The 20,348-nt window shown below is 39.7% G+C and overlaps 1 protein-coding gene across 1 annotated transcript in view; it reads right to left on the bottom strand.

Annotated features, from left to right (window-relative positions):
- Positions 1–20,348, bottom strand: part of TMC3 (transmembrane channel like 3) — a 391,592-nt gene that overhangs the window by 82,497 nt on the left and 288,747 nt on the right. The window contains exons 5-9 of the mRNA XM_084640600.1: positions 11,124–11,224; positions 9,597–9,778; positions 7,299–7,348; positions 6,746–6,888; positions 5,503–5,605 (exon numbers count right to left, since the gene is read on the bottom strand). The gene's annotated coding sequence lies outside the window, so the exon portion shown is untranslated. The remainder of the gene's footprint in view (positions 1–5,502; positions 5,606–6,745; positions 6,889–7,298; positions 7,349–9,596; positions 9,779–11,123; positions 11,225–20,348) is intronic.

The raw sequence follows: 20,348 nt of genomic DNA, 5'->3' as shown, positions 1-20,348 counted from the left end.
TTTCAGCCTAACTAGTCTTCATCCACAGCAAAGTGCCCTTGTAAACTATTTTATATGGACTAGAGCCCTAGGAGGAACCAAAGGTGAGGCAATCCTCATGGGCTCACCTAAATGCAATCAGAAATATAAACCTTTAAATAATGGAGTTTAAAACAGAAATAGCAGCTACAATTCTGGGAAACTACATTTGTAAAGCCAGAGGGAATACATAAAATACTTCACAGTATGGAGTTCACATATCTTACATAGCTAAACCACTACTCCACAGCACAACATTAATTATACTCTACGCTAAAACAGATATATAATCAGAGCCCTGCACGGAGAAAAATTTATATCCACGGATATAAATCAGTATCTGTGGAACCGCAGGGTTCTCTCGGGAACCGCAGCGGTGAAAGGAGGAGAACGTGGGGCACTGCTCCCAGGAGCCAGCACCCCGCACTGGCAGCTCCTCCCGTGCAGCTGTACTGCCCCCAGCCCCACCCCCATCCCTTTCACGCAGCTGTCTGCATCTCCTGTCTGGGGTCTGTACAGCCACACCAGAGGACAGGGCTCGGGCGGGGGGCTGGCTCCTGGGAGCGGCGGCCCCATGTTCTGTTCCTTTCACCGCTGCGGTTCCCGGGAGAGCCCTGCGGTTCCGCAGATACCGATTTATATCCGTGGATATCCGAATCGGGGGATATAAATTTGTATCCCTGCAGAGCTCTCTAAATAATGTCAATAAATGAGAGTCAGACCTAGTGAAATGTAAAGGTTGATGCTGTTGTTAAGGAAGATTCTCTTAATATTTCTCTCAATTGCAAAAGTTATCATTTCCTTAGCTCTGTACACTAAAAATGGCTCAAGAATCTGTTTGTATATTAAATCTATCCACAAACTACAGGAGTTTAGCTGATGTAGCTGGTAATAAAGATTCTGAATATGAGTTTTCAACATGTATATTTAATAGGTCTCACAGTTTAAGATAAAGTGCATCTTAATCATAGGCACCGACTCTCTGGGTGCTCAGTGGTGGGCAGGAGGCCCTGGGAGGGGGCAGGGGAAGGAAGAGGAGGAGCGAGGGTGGGACATACTTGAGGGAGGGAGTGGAACAAGGTAGGAAGAGGTGCGGGAGGGGGCAGAATGGGGGTGCGAAGAGGCAAAGTGGGGGTGGAGCTTTGGGGGAAGGGGTGGAGTGAGGGCGGGGTTGGGGCAGAGCAGGGGTCGAGACCCCTGGGGAAATTAGAAAGTCAGTGCCCTTGATCTTAACTAATGTATATATTTCTGTACGCTACAGAAAATATAGTTTTGGCTTATGCCTTGAGCAAAATACCTGCAAGCCATCTGAGAAAAATTATTTAAATAGCATTAAAATGGGAAAGAATTTTAAGTAACATCTATCATTCTTTAAATTTTAAATGTTGAACATAAGAACAGCTATACTGGACCAAACCAATGGTCCAGTACCATGTACATTCCCTAGGCCAAGTGGGACATCCATGACCTCCTTTAAAAGACTCATCTGTAGAAGTCATAGAGATATACATAAAAATGGCCAGGATGGATAAGACCAATGGTCCATCTAGCCTAGTATCCTCTCTTCCTACAGAGACCAGTACCAGAAGGAATGAACAGAACAGGGCAATTTAATTGAGTGATCCATTCCACACCATCCAGTCCCAGCTTCTGGCAATCAGAGGATTAGGGACACCCAGAGCATGGGGTTGAATTCCAGGCCATCATGGCCAATAGCTATTGAACTTATACTCCAATATCCTCCATGAACTTATCTAAATTCTTTTTTGAACCCAGTTATCCTTTTGGCCTTCACAACATCCACTGGCAATGAGTTCCACAGGTTGACTGTTCACTGTGTGAAGAAATATTCTCTTATGTTTGTTTTAAACCTACTGCCCATTAATTCCATTGCATGACCTGTGCTTCTTGTGTTTTAGGAAGGAGTAAATAACACTTCTTTATTCACTTTCTCCACAACATTCATGACGTTATAGATGTCTATCATATCGCCCATTAGTTGTCTCTTCTCCAAGCTGAACTGTCTCAGTCTTTTTAATCTCTCCTCATATGGAAGCTGTTCCATACTCCTAATCATTTTTGTTGCCCTTCTCTGTACATTTTCCAATTCTACAGCAAAAGCTGTTTAATCCAGCATGTTGGGAGAATTGGGGGTGCTGGTAAGTGAAAAATGCTGGTTAACTAAGAGGGAGGGAGTTTGGGTGCAGGAGCAGGCTTGGGGCAAGGGGTTGGGGCACAGGAGGAGACTCAGGGTGCTGGATCCAGGGGGGGTGTGCTCACCTTGGGTGGCTCTCCACAAGCAGTGACCTGTCCTGGCTGTTCCTAGGCGGAGGCGCGGCAGACGGCTCTGTGCGCTGCCCCCGCCCTGCCCCGAGCACTGCCTCCACCCACAGGGCGCCGCCCCTGCAGCTCCCATTGGCTGCAGTTCCCTGCCAATGGGAGCTGTGGCACTAGCGCTTGGGGCGGGGGCAGCGCGCAGAGCCACCTGCCGCGCCTCCGCCTAGGAGATATTTGCTGCCGGGACAGGTTGCTGCTTGTGGGGATCCAACTGAGGTGAGCGCCTCCCGGATCCGGCACCCCAGAATCCCAACCCCCTGCCCTGAGCCCCCTCCCGCACCCAAGCTCCCTCCCAGAGCCCGCGCCCCACACCCTTTCTCATGCCCCAGCCCTGCATCCCCTCCTGAACCCAAACTCCCTTCCTCTTAATTAACCAGCATTTTTCACTTACCAGCACCCCAAATTCCCCCAACATGCTGGATAAAACAGCTTTGACTGTATTATAACTGAGAACTGGTAGTGGAGATACACAAATGGATAACAGCCTGATGTTGTCTTCTAAAAAGCTGAAATTCTGTTCAGTTACACTGGTGTAACTTTGGCGTACAAATGGAGTTATTCCAGATTTTATACAGGTGTAACTGAGAAATGAATTAGGTTCTAACTATTTACATTTATGTATAATAACAGTAGCTAAGCTGCATTATTTACCATCTTTGAAATAAAAAGCATTTAACAAGAAAACTTGGTGGTCAAGCAGTTCACATAGGTAAGAGTCAGGAATGTCTCAGTAAAGCTTCAAGAAGATAGACAGCAAAGATCAAAATCATGTTTAATGCAAATGTGGAGTAAGAAACAACTGCAGCAAATGGAAAAAAAAATTAGAGTGTAGTCCGACTGATCTGTTATTCCAAAACACAAAGCTAAGTTGAAGACATGAATAAAGCTTTGATGGAGAGCCTTTGAAAGATTAGACACTGTCATGAAGAGGAAAATTGCCTCTCCTTAAAAATACATTTTTTGCACCAATGTTCTAACAGCAATGGCATAAGGAAGCAAAGTTGAAATTTGGGAGGCACAGATTGTGAAAATATTCAGTACTCTGAGTGAAATGGAAAGGAAGGAGAACATACAAATTGACTAGAAACCAACAATGGAGAATAATTTCAAGTTGAGCCACTGTAGAAAACTAACATACATTATAGGGGATCACCCTATTTTCTGGGGAAGTTGGTTTACACAGCATGTGTCATTTTGCAGATCTAAGTTTAAATTAGATATCTGATGTTTTCATGTATTGTATATACCACCAGGAAGGAGACTGGTGTAGTATCCCAACCTCACTGATCTTATCCCATTCTAATTGCCTTGTTCAGTGTAGACTGCATATAGAGGGTAGACAGCCCAGATAAAGTAGGTAGAGAGGCCAGCTTTGTGTGGACATAAAGTCAAGTATGGAGCCACGACTAATATGAGAAGAGCAACATAAAAAAGAAAAGCACAGAATACCTACTATAATCTATTGCTTTCATAGATCAGTACCATTCTAGAAGAATGAATAGATAGAAAAGCTGTTGCTATTAAGTGAAAGAGCTATGTTCCCCTACATTTCTCCCCATAAAATCATCCTCCAAAACCATATGAGAGATTCGCACTTCAGGTTTAGTCCCTTGAGGTGCTCAACTCCCACCGCAGTTGGAAAGGGTGATCGGTATCTCACATGGTTGGGCCCTTCTGTTTTTTAAACATTCCCTTCTGAACGTTTATGTAAAAAAAATCAGGAAGAAAACAATTTACTAAAATAAAAATAAGAGCAGATGCTTATTAACAGGAGATCAATGTTCTGGTCTTTAATGTTTCCATATTCCACCACAACATAATATTTGCTACACTTTGATTTCACTTTGAGCATTGCATTTTCATCATCAGAACTGCCTGCTGTGTGCAGAGATCCAAAGAGAATTTAGAAAGATGCCCATTATTACGGTTTTACACGTAACATGTTGAATTCTATTTTTGTGACTAGAGCGGTGGATTAATTTGAAGGGTAGCTATTAGGATAGTCCAAAAGTATATTCTTAAATTTTCAGAGGCATTTATGATCAGTGCCTCAATGATAAAGGGCCAACTATTATTCCATTTCACAAATCTCAGACTTGACATCATGTTAATTTCAGGCTACAGTCAGAAATGTACAACCTTAGGGAAACTTCCAGCATTAGAATCATGATGTTCCAAGGCCTCAAAAAACGATGTTTTTTCCAGTCTAATTGCATTACTTACAGTCCACAGTCTCAGGGAATAGTAAATAAAAAGTTGGCCATGGTTAAAATGGCTGAGGAAACTTAAAATGTTTTTCTTGGCTATACATCACTACTAAACAATATAGGCTAAGATTTGTAAAATTTTGCATCCTCATCATTTGTACTGCAGTTACGTACACAACTGCAATAAGTGTACGTGCATCTTTATCAGTTAGCTGTATTTGCATGACATTTCCTATAATTGCATGCATGGTCATGGTAATTATTCACATGCACATTTGTAAGCGAAGAGTTCAAACAGTCAATCCATTGTCCTCAGCGGGGTTGCATAGGTGTAACATTGGGCAGGGGACTGGCCACATGTGTTCTGCATTTCTATTTTTGCAAAAATCCAGCCATTTGTAATTGAGCAACTTATCTGTGATGTGTTTTTAGATAAGAAAAAGGAACATTGTTTTATTATACACAAACACGCAGATATATTCCTCATTCATAATATTGTACTGGGAAAAAAATAGAACCATGTTTACACATAGGCCTGTGGTTAAATTAGCCTACCTAATTTTAAAGAGAGGCTTAACGATGAGCTCAATTAACCAGCAACCCACCCTTAGGAAAAACAGGTATTCATAGAGTGTTGCTGAACGCCAGTGCATACATTTTAAATGTCAACACATTTTTTTAAAACACGGTTAATGCAAAACTCAGGCCAAGAATTCAATGGCAGTAAGGCAGTTTACAACAAGTGAGGCTCTGGCTCTCACACTGGAATCTGAATTTTTCCACAGTGCAGAGAGTGGGGAGGAGGGTTATTGGCTGTTAAGTAACGGCTCATCCCTAACCAACAGGTTTGCTGAGGTTTGTGAACCTTTGGGTGAGCCTGGATTGAGTTTAAAGTCAACCTTGGCCCGATGTATGGCTTCAGGAGGAAATCATGTGATACCTGGGACTCGGTACTGCAGAGTACAGGTATGGGATGTCATGCATATGTCTATCCATGTCATTGGCAAGGCTCCCATTGGCTTCTGTTGGCACTGGATCAAAGCCTTGAAGTACAAGATAAATAGTGACAGAGACCTTAGGGGAAACTCAGTTCCATACAGATAAACAGGCTATTGTGTACCCACATAATTACTCCTGCCTATTTACAGCTCTTAAGGCCAAAGAGGACAGTGTATCCATCTACTTGGAGTACCGAGGGTTGCACATAAGGCCACATCTCCCACACATTTACTTACCACATCCTTTTTCCTATGCACCCTTCAGAATAAGGGAATAGGTGTCTATGGGTATGTCTACACTGCAATTAGACACCCACAGCTGGACCATGCCAGCTGACTTGGACTAAGGGGCTGTTTAATTGCAGTGTAGACGTTTAGGCTCAGGCTGCAGCCCAGGTTCTAGGACGCTGCAAGGGGCGGGAGGGTCGCAGGGCTTGGGCTGCAGCCCAAGCCCGAACAACTACATTACACTTAATCAGCCCCTTAGCCTGAGCCCCACAAGCCTGAGTCAGCTGGCTCGGGCCAGCTGTGGGTTTTTAATTGGAGCGTAGACATACCCACTGGGGCTTCAGATTCACTGAGCTCAGTTTGGGGACTATGCCTAAGCCCTTACCTTACTTGCACCCCCACACTTGCCCTTTGACTTTCTGCTTCATATGAATCCTGAGCCCAAAGCAAAGCAAAAAAGAAAAGGCTCATAAGCATTGCACACTGGCCCCACCAAGTTTCATAACTACAGTGGACACCACTGAAAATTCAACATTCCCTATCACACAGACTCCTGCAATAGCCTTGGTATCTTAGGCTTAGAAGATACTACAAGAGGAGGTTATTTACAGTAATGTTATGGCCTGAATTAATGTAACATGAATAAATTACATACACCTTACTAAATGTTAAGCCTATTTTGCAGTCACATACAATACTGGTAAAGTATGCATAAGTTGCATCTCAGACTTAGAGGGGGAAAATCACATTGCAAACATACAAAAATTATAATTTTTCCCTATTTCTTTACTAGTGTAGGTTTCTTTGATGCTAATAAACAGAAAATTAGAATGTTCCAGCAATGTGAACCTCCTGAAAGTTAAATCATTGCTATAATAAACCTCATGTTGCTTACATGCTACTTTGTTTTATGCTTGTAATGAGACACTGTGAAAATGCAAGTGAACTTGACCTCACCCTAATCTTTGGACTTGCAGAATGATCTGTGCTTGAAACTTCCTCACATTTCCTTTCATGTGCCAAATCAAGACTGAGACCAATCAAACAAAGCAGCGTGTCCTGATGGCTTGACTCTCAGCTGTCCAGACAGTTAACACTACCTATGGAAAAATTAGACAATCTGTTTTCTTTGCAGACTTACAACTGCTATAGTACTTTATAGGACACTAATTTCCCAACAGTGTATATTTTGAAGCTGACAAGTGTTAAGCTATGATTAAAAAATTCAAAATGAATCCACGTATCTGTCACTTAGTTAACCCCGGTTGCACGGGTGACCACAACTGGAACCCATCTGTCAACAATTTATATAGAAGGTAGGTGCTGCTGAGACCTCATAATGAGGTGAATTGGTTAATTTTCTCATTGCTAGAAGATCAAATGAAGAATTTGACTCAAATAATGTAAAACGGAGATGAGTCTAAAGTAAAGTAGAAGATTCAATTACACTTATCTCAAGGAAAGATCCACAGAGTAATACAGCAAATATGAAAACAAAATCAATGAGTACCTTCAGTTGATGGTGTCCAAGAAGTCATGAGTATTCTGTAGTCCACTCTACTGTTTGAGAAAAATTATTTTATCAATTGCAAAATATTTACCAATACTTAAGAACACACTAACATGCAAAATTCAAAACATTTTCAATAATCACTAGTTACATCAAAAATCTGAAACAGTTGCTTAGTTCAATCTAGATTAAATCCTTATTTGGGATTCCTTTGACCAAAAAAAAGTCCATTTGATGTTTGTGTATAAAAGCTTTCAGCATGCTCTCTTTTTGTTTATTTATCTATGTATTTGTTGGGGCTAGGAGGGAAAGGCCACTTATGATTTGCTCAAAAAACACTTACAAGTATGTGTGTAACTTTCCCACATTCAGAGTTCCACAGGACTACTCACATGCATAATTATGTACCTCAATGTTTAAAGGTTATCACAATACCTGACTTTTTGTAACATGCTATTTTTAATTTTTTTCCAAGAACAGAGTAAGTCATTCAGATAAAGTAAGGAATAGGTTTTACTGGATAACACAAAACACCACTGTATAATCAACCAACAGTACTCCACTACTTGGCTAGTTATTTCATACGGCCAATAATGTCAGAAATGTACTGAATTTAAGCAAATGCAGAATTAAGTATGGGAATCAACTTCAGACTGAGGAAGCATCATTTTTTACCCCAAGAAACAAAAAAGCAGAACAAAACCCAACAACAACACAGTGAACACCCTGTAATTCATTTCCTAATTTAATTATATTTTAGAAGCCACCATTGCATTGCATTTTCTCTCTCCCCCAGCAGTAGCAAGAAAAGGGACAAACTGCAAAACAGAATCCTTTATCTGTGGTTTTGTCTCATAAAAGCCCATGTTAATTTCAATGAAAGCACAAGTGGAGAAGTATAGCAGCTGGCCCTTAAATATATGGAAAAATAGCAGCAGTTTTACTGCCATAAGATTTTTTTTTTCCAAGACTTGTAATGCCCATGGTAACATGTGCAAGTTTCTTTAAGGAGGTGCTCTGTATGTATATGTGCAATGCCCAAGTAAATGCTAGGGTTTTTATAAAGCAGCAGAAAAAATGGGTTTGTAAAGTCTTTGTATCTTAAATAGAAAAGGAGTACTTGTGGCACCTTAGAGACTAACCAATTTATTTGAGCATAAGCATGCATCGGTATGCATCCGATGACATGAGCTGTAGCTCACGAAAGCTTATGCTCAAATAAATTGGTTAGTCTCTAAGGTGCCACAAGTCCTCCTTTTCTTTTTGCGAATACAGACTAACACGGCTGTTACTCTGAAACCTGTATCTTAAATGTCTACTAAGTTACCCACATTGATTACAATATCTTACACATTTATCCTCCCCTTTTGAAAAAAATTGGAAATTTAGTTATTTATTTTAGACTAGGGAAGGCAATGGGAGAGATTTTTTTTTTTTGAAGTTGGGTAGCCATATGCATTCAAATTTGTATATGAAATTATCATGATGTGCAAAAATTGGGTAACAATTGCACGCAAATCAGTAATTAGGTGAATTTGCACACACAGCTGATTTGCACATATATGTACAAGAATTTTTATATCCTTTGCACATTTTTCCTCTGCAGAGTGCGCGATACATGTTTAGGGTATGCCTACACAGCAAAAGATGACTGGTGGCAGCACGTCTCAGAGTTGGTTCCACTGGCTTTGGCTCGCGGGACTCACACTGCAGGGCTAAAAATAGCAGTATAGACATTTAGCCTCAGGATGGAGAAGGAGGGTCTCAGAAACTGGACTCCACCCTTAGTACTAATATTTACACTGCTATTTTTAACTCTGCAGACCCGGACTCTGAGACTTTCTGCCATTTTTTCCCTGTGCAGATGTATCCTTAGATATACAGAGTTGTACTAATTTGGAAGTTACCTAAAATGAGAAATTAAATCCCTTGTTAGAAGTATGACACCAAAATTATGGTGTTAAAAGTTGCTAAAAAAAGATAAAAGTAAATGTGATTAGTCATTTATATATATTAATTAGAACAAATTTTCCAGATGAATTTGTTGCAGTGTTTATTTATGAAAGAAAATGATACCTTTAGATTTAGTAACAAAGTTGTGAAATGTATTTGGATGTTGTCACATGTTTTGGTTCTTTTCCATTTACTTGTACTAATTATAATAAAACACAATTGTGTATATTCTATATAGTACCAACCTATCAAGTTGCCTGGTTGCAATCAGAATATGAGCACATTTTTCCAGATCCTGTGAGAGAAGAATCTTGGAATAACATGAAAAATATTTTAAATTGTCACCTTATGAACTGAAGTGGCTGTTGTTCTTTTACTTCTGATTTTTATAAGTGAAAGACAGACACATGCCATTTCTTCAGGTGCTCTTTATCCATATTGATATATGCCAAGTTAGTTTTTTGTTCTTTTGACATTCAGATCCATTCAAACTCCACAGACTTCAAGACAGAGAGGATCTCTGAAAACTACATATCATACAGGCATAGAAAGAAGTGTTTACAATAAAGTCCTTAGGGGTCAATAGTAAATAAAGTAAAATAATATCTTAGTACTTTATATGTTCTAAGCACTTCACAGACATTAATTAATTCTCAATTGTGGAGCAGCTAGATACATGTAAGTATTAACCCTATTTTACAGATGGGAAAACTGAGGCAAAGGGGAGCTAATAGACTCAAATCCATACTTTGAGTAAGTGGAAGATACTGGAAAGATCATAAAGCAACAAAACCAAGAGGGCAAATGGAAGAAGGTAGGATGTATAAAGAGGCAATACAACAAAAATTTGGGAGCATGCAGGAAGTATGCACAAAGAGAAAGTAAACAGTGAATTTTTCAAAAGATGACACAAAGTCAGCACAACATTGCCCTCTACCTCCTCTCAACTCTGCCAGTAATGTAGGAGATTCACCAGCCCACTCCTCCCACACAGAGTGTCTGAAAGCTTGGGGAGGTGGGTGTTGAACAAGGGACATCCTTACTCTAACACTCACTCATTAAATGGCAACAAACCTTTGTTAACACAGAGTTAAGACTGCCCAGTGAAAGCCTGTGCCCTTCAGAACATCGAGTTCTGAAGTGACTTGTCCAAGGTCACTCAGTAGCCCAATGGCAGAGCTAGGAATAGTCCTAGTCTAGTGGTCTTTCCAGTTGGCCACAGGGTTGCTATGTACTCAGTGATCATCCCCATTCCAGTACATTTTGTTATAATGCAATGGGGATGATGGTCATGCTTTGAAATATTTGCAATATGTAGTTGCTAACAGGGCTGGTGAGAGAAATCTCATCCATGGCCTAAGTCCCAAAATCTTGACAGTTTTACTACATGGTTGTTACAGTAACCTTAAGTGTGAGAGAAGACTGCAGTATTTCTCTTTCTCCACTCCTCCCCCACAACATGTAGTTCCCCCTCCCCCACCATTTCCAGCTCCCCTCCCCTTTCCAGTTCATTAAGCCACTAGTTGGCACTGTGGAAGCTATTAACATGTAAGAAGTTGCTCCTTGTTGTCTCCTGCCCTATACTGCTGCAAATAAATATCACAAGCAGCAGCTTACTGGAGGGCCACAAACTACCTTGCTTATGTAGCCCAAGCTGCACGCTGAGCTGGGCCCGTTGCTCCTACTACCCACCCCCAGCTGGGACTTCTGCCCCTGCTTCAGCCAGGTTTCCCCAGCCATGCTCCAGGCCCACTCACTCCTCCCCTCCTCCAAACTAGCCCCCCCACTCTGGCCAGTCCCCCACCTGACACAGGGGTGTTGTATATCTTCACTATTTATTTTCTGGATTTCAGATGTTTAAATTTGCATTACCTTCAGTTCACCCAGATCCAGGCTCACGTGGAGGAACAGGGAGAGGGGCTCAGACACTCCAGAGAGGGCGGAGTGGAAGAGGGCCTTGGGCCCCCCAGATCCTGCACACACAGAAGGGGGAAAACATGAGGCTGACAGACAGGCACCCATGTCTTATTGTCCTCCAGTCCACCTGACAATCACCCCTATGTGTACTCATTACCCCCTCATCTGAGCTCCCCAACCCTCTCATCTTCCCTACCACCAGCCATCCTCGTTCATACCCCTCCTGTCAATGAAGTCTCAGTTTGGAGAGCTGGGGTAAGGAAGGAAGATGATGGGCAAACCCTGGAAGCTGGAGAGATAAAGAGAACATGAGCCAAAACACATGTCATAGTAAAAGGTGTGGGGCGGAAAAGGGGAAATTTCAACTCTTCCAGTCCTTGTTTGGAACCTAACAGCTCTGGTTAATGCTACTTTACCTGTCCCTTGCCTTTCTTCATGCAGCATGAGCCAAATTCTGCCTTCAGTTGCTCACGTGCAACCACACTAACTTGGATGACCCTGGTTAATGGAAGAAACCCTGTTTTAAGGGTTTTGTTAGATGGTAAGAATAAAGCAAGATCCTTTTGCTGTCTGAGATTTAACTTAAATAATACATATCACTAAGGGCCTCTTACAGAGTTGGATTCTGCTCCCACTGAAGTCAAAAGCAAATCTTCCAGTTAGCTTCCAGAAGGAGAAGCATCAGGCCATTTGTCTATAAATGGTGCACAGAGAACAAAGCAAACTAGCAAAAGTGTCCTCCATCACCTGATGAGCACTGGCTGACCCAGTTGTGGGTCAGGGACATATACATTTTTAATTTAAAAAGCTATGTCAGAAGGATTACTTGATTCTTGATATAGCATTTAAGTAAATCTACATATCTGTCAAAACCAACTCCAGAGACTAAGTGGGAGGATGGAATTAATACAGTGGCAAAAGTTAATTTTACATTAACATTGATCACAAATTGGGTTCTGGTATTTTTTTTTTAAACTCAATGTATACTAAAATTATTCTTTTGTTAATCAAAAAAAGTATCCTTTTTGGAAATAATATATTCCTGCTGGATCTTAAATTTCTTTTGCTACGATTACATTTTGTACTTCATCCAAGGAAGCTCAAAAAACTGTACAAACTGTGTTATTTGGAATATTATCTCACTCTTAAAGGGACTGAAAAGTAAAACCAAACGAGAGCCATAAGGTTATTTCACTATAACCATACTTACTCATTGCACGCCTTCCTCATGCAGCAGATGTTTCTTGGAAAGATAGGCTTGTTGCTTTCCAGAATGCTACTTGATGCTTAATGTCATTCACTGATGAAAAAGCCATCTCTTTTGTAGCAAATGATTAATGTGCTACACGATTTTTGCAGGAGAACAGGAGCCATGTATCTTACAGAAACTTTTTAAAAAATAGTTCTGCTGGCTTTGAAGTTTAGATGCAAGTATGCGCCTGGGTGGTGACTGATAACCCCATCTAAAAGCACGCTTTGACCGTCTGCTCATTGGGTCAGATGTTTTTCCTATTAAATGGTCTCTACAGAATGCCCCAGAATTCAAGCACTGAAGACATACAGGAAGAGTGTGTATGGCCTAAATAAGTCCTTTTTAAAATTAACTGACTCTTGCTGTTCAATTTATTCTCACACCACAGTCTAGGGCTACAGAAACTCTCTCTCACAAAGCCACTTTGCTGTCTCTCCAGGATGATTTTTGAAATGGTGACAAATATTGTTAGGAAATTATCTCTAGCTTCATGTTTCAAGAAAATTACAGCATGCAGAGTAGGGAAGCTGGTCAAAAAATAGGTCTGTTACTGTTTTTGTTGGGGGAAAATGTTGCAAAATGTAAACTGTAAAGCATGTGTTAAATAGAGTGGGCCTGCTATATCATATACAAGTGAAAGATGTGCACAGGCCAGTGGATTTGGATCTGGGAGAACTGAAGATACTGGAGAAACTGATGGCAGCTCACAGTAATGGGTCATATTTTGCCTCTTGGTCTTCCCCATTGTGTCAACAGTGATTATATAATGATCCTGCAAGCCGATTTTTAAATCTATTATACACCAATAGTACACCAAATCAGCATATAAGTGTAGGTGTGTGCAAATAAGCTGGAAGAACAGAATCCTATCCCGACCCATAAGCACACCATGGAGCAGCCGTGCAACTCTTCTGTAGCTGCTGCCTCTTCCCATCACTTATGTTTGGGTGCGGGGTTTGTTTTCGTTTCTTTTGTTTACAGCCACTGGTTCTAATTAAGAGTATATCCAGGGGGGCCCTCCCCTATGTTCCTCTCCGCACTACTTTATACAGAGTCAATTTGAAGCCAGCTTCCATGGCACGCAAAGTATACAGAATGTCAACCCCATGCCTAACGATTCAGAGTGCTCTTGCTTATAAGTGTTTCATACCTTGAAAAAAAAATAGCAACAGACATGGTGGATTTCCATATAATCCTATCAGGGCCATATTGTGAACCCCTTACTCCCGTTGGTAAGCAGGTAATTACATGAGCAGAGTAACTCAAGTTAATGGGACTCATCATGCTAGTGGTTGTAAGAGGTTTGCAATCTGGCCCTAAATGACTAATTAAATAATGAATCAGAAAGGGACTGAAAAACTTCCATTATATTAGCTCCATTTTCTACAAAAGAGCCACAAATCTGATTTTAAGAAAGGAAAGAAAAAATGAAACCCTTTTAATATAGAAAATATATTAGCATGTATTTAAATTAAAAATTGATTCTAGACATAATGTATCTGTGGTTAGGAAATGAAGCATTTAAATGAAGTAAATTTCAAAAGAGATGAAATGTGGCATATAATAGAGTTGCTGGAGGCAGCATTCTTAAGCTGACCAGACTTAAGTGTGATTATTTCGGTGTCCTACTGATAGGATTTTATTTATTTATTTATTTTAAAGATTTTTTTTTCAAGAAACTTAATTTCATAAGTTGTATTTGAAATCTAATTTCAGGATCAATTACTTTCTGTATCACCGGGTGGTTTCATGAAAAAAATATATTCATAGTAATGCAAATTTCATGTGTTTAGATTTTATTTGAATGCCTAATGAGGAATATGTGCAAACACAACAGACTAAAAGTGTTAGTGTTTCTCTGGGTTGAATGAACAGGGATCAGCTAATACAGTAGTATCAAAATAGACTATGTCTTGCTTGATAGACTGACTAGGTGTGTCTAATATTTTTGTGACTTCAGGGGGTGGAAATGGAAACAGGCATCCAAGATGTAAGGGCAGTTTTCTATGCACTTTAGCTGTGGGAAATATTTTTTGAAGGTGGGTGTGTCACTCCCAATTATGCCACTAAAATAAAGCACTTCTCTTTTTTCAGTGATATATTCAAACTGTACAAATATCCTTTGTAAAAACATGTACGACAAAATCTAAGTATTTAATTTTTATAAGACAATTTTTTTCACACATTTCCAAAAAAAATCTACTATTCTTAGATGTTTTTAGGCTGTAGAAATGCACTACAATGCTCTCCAGCAGATGAATATATATGCAACATGAATATATATGCAACACTTAGATCAGTGCTGAAGAAGGGAAAGGTACAACAACAAAGATTCAAACACTACACAGTTTGGATATGAAAAGCAAAATATGACTTGATATGCAGAGCACTTGGCACATGATTTGAGAGGACAGTCCCACAGCTATTTAAAATAAATAATGAAAGGGTTACATGAAATAGAAAATCTTAGCTGGTACTGCTGGATTGATGTAATATTAAAATAAACTGAGTGAGTCAAAGTCTTCTACATACCTATATCCTGTTTTTTCCCCTCCAAAAATATTTTCTCTTCTGGATCTATTATAAATATTTATTATGATTCTATTGTTAGCTACCATGGAATTATAGATTTAATAAAATATCTTAGAAATTTAACTAAATATTATGAGGGCTGTTGATTAATCACAGTTAACTCAGGACTAACTAAAAAAAGTAATCACAATTAAAAAAATTAATTGCACTGTTAAAAAATAGAATACCAATTGAAATTTATTAAATATTTTTGGATGTTTTTCTACATTTTCAAATATATTGATTTCTATTACAACACAGAATACAAAGTGTACAGTGCTCACTTAATATTATTTTTATTTCAAATATTGCTCTGGAAAAATGTATAAAAGAAACAGTAGTTTTCAATTCACCTCATACAAATATTGTAGTACAATCTCCTTATCGTGACAGTGTAACTTACAAATGTAGATTTTTTTTTGTTACATAACTGCAGTCAGATATGAAACAATGTAAAACTTTAAGGACTTCAAGTCCACTCGGTCCTACTTCTTGTTCAGCCAATCGCAAAGACAAACAAGTTTCTTTACGTTTACGGGAGATACTGCCGCCTGCTTCTTATTTATAAAGTCACCAGAAAGAGAGAATAGGCATTCACATGGCACTTTTGTAGCTGGCATTGCAAGATTTACATGCCAGATATGCTAAACATTCGTATGCCCCTTCATGCTTTGGCCGCCATTCCAGAGAACATGATTCCATGCAGATGATGCTAGTTAAAAAAATAATGAATTAATTAAATTTGTGACTGAACTCCTTGGGGGAGAACTGTATGTTCCCCGCTTTGTTTTACCCACATTCTGCCATATATTTCATTTTATAGTAGTCTCGGATGATGGCCCAGCACATTTGTTTTAAGAACACTTTCACAGCAGATTTGACAAAATGCAAAGAAGGTACCAATGTGAGATTTCTAAAAATACCTACACCACTCGACCCAAGGTTTAAGAATCTGAAGTGTCATTCAAAATCTGAAAGGGATTAGGTGCGAGCATGCTTTCAGTAGTCTTCAAAGAGCAACACACTGACACGGAAACTACAGAACCTGAACCATTAAAAAAGAAAATCAACCTTCTGCCAGTGGGATCTGACTCAGATGATGAAAATGAACATGCGTCAGTCCGCATTGCTTTGGATCATTATCAAGCAGAATCCATCATCAGCATGGAAGCATGTCCTCTGGAATGGTGGTTGAAGCATGAAGAGACATATGAATCTTTAGCGTATCTGGCCCGTAAATATCTTGTGATGCCAGCTACAACAGTGCCATGCGAAGGCACCTGTTCTCATTTTCAGGTGACACTGTAAACAAGAAGCGGGCAGCATTATCTCCTGCAAATTGTAACCAAACTTGTTTTGTCTGAGCGATTGGCTGAAGTAGAACTGAGTGAACTTGTAGACTCTAACATTTTCCATTGTTTTATTTTTGAATGCAGTTATTTTTTTTACATAATTCTACATTTGTAAGTTCAACTTTCATGATAAAGAGATTGCACTACGGGACTTGTATGAGGTGAATTGAAAAATACTGTTTCTTTTGTTTTTTACAGTGCAAATATTTGAAATAAAAATAATACTAAAAAGTGAGAACTGTACACTTTGTATTCTGTGTTGTAATTGAAATCAATATATTTCAAAATGTAGAAAACATCCAAAATGTTTAAAGAAACGGTATTCTATTATCGTTTAACAGTGCGATTAATCTCACAATTAATTTTTTTAATCGCTTGACAGCCCTAAATATTATATAAGAAAAAATGCTCAAGGAAATCCCAAAGAGGCTAAGGAAAACTATAATGCAAAAGAGAGAGAAAGAAAAAAACCAAAACCTTTATTTAAAAAAACAAGCAAACTATGGGGAAGTTTGCTATTAAACCATTATATGATACAAATAAATACTGCAACAGTATAAGGAAGCTGATCATACATCTCCCTTCTAAAACCTTTAGAGGCTGTTGTTGGTTTAGTACCTACAGCCTTGAAAGAACTAGCATAGCTGGGGAATATGAGACTTGAAGAGGAAACTACATCGCAGAGTGTAGAGGTGAAACAGAAGAACTTATGACACCCACACACAGACACAAATTCCACAGTCACTTCCTTCAATATTGTCCCAGTGGGACCATTCACATGTGTAGAGTTACTTATGTGCATTTGTGTTTGCAAGGATGGGGCCTGGGATGTCTGGGGCCTTTATATCTTATTAACTATCTGAATCTGTAGGGGGGAAAAAAAGGTCACTTAATTTTCTAGACTTAAGAGTACAAAGGGGGAACAAAAGCAAAGTAGTACCAGAGGCCCCGATGCAGCAAATACTAATGTACATGCTTGACTTTTTCTGAAGTCAATCAGAAAAAAAAAATCACCCAAACTTGCAATTGAAGTCAATTAGACTCCGCACATATTTAAAGTTAAGCCTGTGTACAAGTGTTTGCATGATAAGGACCATATATTTTAAAGACTTCTATGATTTTTTATGGTACTTATTCATGTTTTTCTTAATGACATGCTAAAAAGGTAAAAACAGTAATAATGTGACTACAATTACTGAGATAATTACATATTTCTGCCACCACCACCACATCAGCGGCTGGGGGAAATTGATGGGGCAGGTGGTGAAAGGGTGACAGTCCCAGCAGCAAGGGAGGGAGACTCTTGCCAAGGGATATAGGTAGCTTGTCCCACTGGGAGTCTCTGGCACCTATTGGCTAGCCTGGGGAGACGGGTGATGATTGGTCAGCATTCCCCAGCTCCCAGGAGTTAGCCTGAAGCAGGGGCCATGCAGAGCCTCTTTTGGCTCCGTTCCAGCAGGTTGATAACTGGCAAGATTGTGATCATCATGCAGTTTTTTTTTTTTTTTTTTTTTTTGAAGTAAAGGCCAACATGAGCCGGGTCACTTTTAGGCTTGGGTCAAACCACTACTGAGTCTTTGCTCAGGTGTAAAGAAACAAAAGGGAGTTGGGGGAGATTGGCAGTCACCCCCTTCATGCAGGGCACCACCTTTAACCACATGTCTCCACAGCCAAGTCACTGGTTGCAAATCAAAGGTAGTCAAGTGTCAGACCTACCTTCCTTCAGAGAGCCTCTGACTGGCAGCAGTCTCTCAAGCAGTTCCTGGCCCCAGCCAAGCATCTCACGGAGTGACAGCAAGAAATCTGCTTTCCTTCCCAAACAGCCCCAGCTGAGCTGTGCTCTTCCCTTGTAAGCCCTCCCTCCAAGCCTGACACCTATTGCAGGTGTAGCAGGGCAGGGCTGACTGAGCTCATAGCAGCTCATTATCCCTTTCCGGCCCAGTGTGGAGTTTGTATACTGCATCACAGTCATAGAAAGCTTAATCTCCTGAGCTGTTTTAACAGTCCTGCCTGAAATAAGGACACGAAGGAAGGTTTCTCCCTATAAGAATAATTTTGCACCCAACTCTGGAGAAGCAGAATAATTGTGAGCACTAGTATTTTCAGCTGAGCCGAGAGAACTTATTATTTTCCATGTAAATAAAACGTTCGCCAAATTAGTCAGGTCCAGGAACCTCAGGAATATGTAATGAAAGTCAACAGGGAAGAAAATGTAAGCATCAACAAAATATTTTTGGATTCCGGAAACTTGAACAAGTCATACTGTATATATTTGATTGTAAACACTTTTCCTCTCCTCCCTTCTTTTCCTGTGACTCAGCCTGAGGATCACTCCATACTCCAGACACTGTTGGAAGAAAAGACCAACCACACAAATGCTGCCTGCAGTATTCTGCTGTTCAATGAATTCCAGACACACTCAAGAAATTATATTTTCTCATTTCCTTTCACTAACTTGAACAAGTGCAGCATCAATCTAGTCAGAAAGATCAGGAAAGGGACCCTGTTCCTAGTGAGCTCATGATGTCTCAGCAGTTCCCATGGCTACGTGATTTCAATTTCAGTGGCTCAACCAGTAACATTGTGTGGGCAAGGTTTATTATGGATTATTATGAATATTTCGCCTCTCTGTAACAAACCAAAGGGCTATGCATAAAGTTTACAACAAAGGGGCAGTCTACAGGGGAACTTCTGGAACCTTGTGAACCTTGGATGCCTTATTCAACCAAGCTTAATGCAGCATTAACCTTTTGCTAAGCTTATACCAGCACAGCAGTGATAGGAGCTGTTCTGTATAATCTTATGATACCAAACACAAAGGCAAAAGTGTCTGGAAACGGAGACCTTTGCAGTCAATTTATAGTGACCGGACACCTGTGGAATAAGGTGATCGCTCTTTTTTCATTATGGTGAAGAGTCTTGATGCTGGTCCTGTATATTATTTTGCCCAGCCTAAGAAAAACCTTTCCACAACATGACTGAAAATTTTTGTTTGTCTGCAACTACAAGAAGGTTCAGCTTTGGTTAAACTCCAGTTACTACTAATAGTAATTATAATGGGGACAAAAAAGAAATAAAACACAAAGTAGTAAAATAGGCTTACGTTCCATAAAACAGGAGATGTACATGTTTTATTGCTATTTCCTCTTTAGAAATGACTGTCTTCTGTCTTTTTAATAAAAACTCAGAATTGCTATAAAGTACATTAAAAATAATCATTGCCAGATGAAACGGTTGGTGTGTAAGTAGCACTCCCAATTTTCACAGGTTATAAAAGCATGGAGTTGTTTGAAGTTGGAGACCCAGACAGAGGATGAATTTGCTTTTATCATTGGCCTCCTTCCTCACCCCCAAGTTGCTCTTCTTGGGACTATCTTTATAAATGCGACAAGATGTTACACTGCCAAGATTTGAATGTTTCTATGATATTTTGACCCTTAAGTCACGGGTATCATCATCATCCCAGGATTCCTATTTATAGCTGTTCAGTTTCTCCATACGGTCTCAAATTAAAGATAAAATGTCTTCGGTTTTTATATGCAGAAGAAAATCTGATGAAAAAGTCAATTTAGATGAATTTTAGAGCAGCTATGGAATCAGCATTCAGGATGCAACATTTCAGTCAAACACTGAAAGAAGTTTTTATTCTTTTATAAATACTTGCCTTGTAAAAGGTGTGAATATAGTTACAAAATTAACAACATTTGGATGAATCTCTCATTTAGAGTATATTTACCCAGTTGATTTGTAATAAATTTCAGATCCCTCCTATCAATTTTGGATTCTGTCATGCATTTTTGACCATATTATAAATTATATCCTTAGTTCCTACACTGGCATGCAGAGGAGAGGCAATTGTGATTTAGTCCTACGTGAAGCACAGGATCTGGTGCAAGAGGTGAATATAGCTGAACCGCTTGGTAATAGGGACTATAATGTAACTAAATTTAACATTCTTGTTGGAGGGAAAATACCAAAGAAGCCCACCACAATAGCATTTAACTT

This window comes from Lepidochelys olivacea, assembly GCF_965140295.1.
Source record: "Lepidochelys olivacea isolate rLepOli2 genome assembly, chromosome: 10".
NCBI lineage: Eukaryota > Metazoa > Chordata > Testudines > Cheloniidae > Lepidochelys > Lepidochelys olivacea.
Note: the sequence above shows the minus strand (reverse complement) of the source record. Positions and strands in the feature narration are given on the sequence as shown.